We start from the raw sequence: 2,782 nt of genomic DNA, 5'->3' as shown, positions 1-2,782 counted from the left end.
AAATAATTTGCCAAAATAATTTGCCTCCCAAAATAATTTGCCAAAATAATTTGCCTCCCAAAATAATTTGCCAAAATAATTTGCCAAAATAATTTGCCTCCCAAAATAATTTGCCAAAATAATTTGCCTCCCAAAATAATTTGCCAAAATAATTTGCCTCCCAAAATAATTTGCCTCCCAAAATAATTTGCCAAAATATTTTGCCTCCCAAAATAATTTGCCTCCCAAAATAATTTGCCTGCCAAAATAAATTTCCTCCCAAAATAATTTTCCAAAATAATTTGCCTCCCAAAATAATTTGCCAAAATAATTTGCCTCCCAAAATAATTTGCCAAAATAATTTGCCTCCCAAAATAATTTGCCAAAATAATTTGCCTCCCAAAATAATTTGCCTGCCAAAATAATTTTCCTCCCAAAATAATTTGCCAAAATAATTTGCCTCCCAAAATAATTTGCCAAAATAATTTGCCTCCCAAAATAATTTGCCTCCCAAAATAATTTGCCTCCCAAAATAATTTGCCTCCCAAAATGCCTCCCAAAATAATTTGCCAAAATAATTTGCCAAAATAATTTGCCTCCCAAAATGCCTCCCAAAATAATTTGCCTCCCAAAATAATTTGCCAAAATAATTTGCCTCCCAAAATAATTTGCCAAAATAATTTGCCTCCCAAAATAATTTGCCTCCCAAAATAATTTGCCAAAATATTTTGCCTCCCAAAATAATTTGCCTCCCAAAATAATTTGCCTGCCAAAATAATTTTCCTCCCAAAATAATTTTCCAAAATAATTTGCCTCCCAAAATAATTTGCCAAAATAATTTGCCTCCCAAAATAATTTGCCAAAATAATTTGCCTCCCAAAATAATTTGCCAAAATAATTTGCCTCCCAAAATAATTTGCCTCCCAAAATAATTTGCCAAAATATTTTGCCTCCCAAAATAATTTGCCTCCCAAAATAATTTGCCTCCCAAAATAATTTGCCTGCCAAAATAATTTTCCTCCCAAAATAATTTTCCAAAATAATTTGCCTCCCAAAATAATTTGCCAAAATAATTTGCCTCCCAAAATAATTTGCCAAAATAATTTGCCTCCCAAAATAATTTCCCAAAATAATTTGCCAAAATAATTTGCCTCCCAAAATAATTTGCCTGCCAAAATAATTTTCCTCCCAAAATAATTTGCCTCCCAAAATAATTTGCCAAAATAATTTGCCTCCCAAAATAATTTGCCTCCCAAAATAATTTGCCTCCCAAAATAATTTGCCAAAATAATTTGCCTCCCAAAATAATTTGCCTCCCAAAATAATTTGCCTCCCAAAATAATTTGCCTCCAAAAATAATTTGCCAAAATAATTTGCCTCCCAAAATAATTTGCCTCCCAAAATAATTTGCCAAAATAATTTGCCTCCCAAAATGCCTCCCAAAATAATTTGCCAAAATAATTTGCCTCCCAAAATAATTTGCCAAAATAATTTGCCTCCCAAAATGCCTCCCAAAATAATTTGCCAAAATAATTTGCCAAAATAATTTGCCTCCCAAAATAATTTGCCTCCCAAAATAATTTGCCTCCCAAAATAATTTGCCTCCCAAAATAATTTGCCAAAATATTTTGCCTCCCAAAATAATTTGCCTCCCAAAATAATTTGCCTCCCAAAATAATTTGCCTCCCAAAATAATTTGCCTCCCAAAATGCCTCCCAAAATAATTTGCCAAAATAATTTGCCTCCCAAAATAATTTGCCAAAATAATTTGCCTCCCAAAATAATTTGCCAAAATAATTTGCCTCCCAAAATAATTTGCCAAAATAATTTGCCAAAATAATTTGCCAAAATAATTTGCCTCCCAAAATAATTTGCCAAAATAATTTGCCTCCCAAAATAATTTGCCAAAATAATTTGCCTCCCAAAATAATTTGCCAAAATATTTTGCCTCCCAAAATAATTTGCCTCCCAAAATAATTTGCCTCCCAAAATAATTTGCCTCCCAAAATAATTTGCCTGCCAAAATAATTTTCCTCCCAAAATAATTTTCCAAAATAATTTGCCTCCAAAAATAATTTGCCAAAATAATTTGCCTCCCAAAATAATTTGCCAAAATAATTTGCCTCCCAAAATAATTTGCCTCCCAAAATCATTTGCCTCCCAAAATGCCTCCCAAAATAATTTGCCTCCCAAAATAATTTGCCAAAATAATTTGCCTCCCAAAATAATTTGCCTCCCAAAATAATTTCCCAAAATAATTTGCCAAAATAATTTGCCTCCCAAAATAATTTGCCTCCCAAAATAATTTGCCAAAATAATTTGCCTCCCAAAATAATTTGCCTCCCAAAATAATTTGCCTCCCAAAATAATTTGCCAAAATAATTTGCCTCCCAAAATAATTTGCCAAAATAATTTGCCTCCCAAAATAATTTGCCTCCCAAAATGCCTCCCAAAATAATTTGCCTCCCAAAATAATTTGCCTCCCAAAATAATTTGCCAAAATAATTTGCCTCCCAAAATAATTTGCCAAAATAATTTGCCTCCCAAAATAATTTGCCTCCCAAAATAATTTGCCAAAATAATTTGCCTCCCAAAATAATTTGCCTCCCAAAATAATTTGCCAAAATAATTTGCCTCCCAAAATAATTTGCCTCCAAAAATAATTTGCCAAAATAATTTGCCTCCCAAAATAATTTGCCTCCCAAAATAATTTGCCTCCAAAAATAATTTGCCAAAATAATTTGCCTCCCAAAATAATTTGCCTCCCAAAATAATTTGCCAAAATAATTTGCCTCCCAAAATG

The sequence above is a fragment of the Protomyctophum bolini genome (assembly GCF_963924005.1).
Source record: "Protomyctophum bolini genome assembly, contig: SCAFFOLD_127, whole genome shotgun sequence".
Taxonomy (NCBI): Eukaryota; Metazoa; Chordata; class Actinopteri; order Myctophiformes; family Myctophidae; genus Protomyctophum; species Protomyctophum bolini.
The sequence above is the reverse complement of the archived record's forward strand: the minus strand, read 5'-3'. Positions refer to the sequence as shown.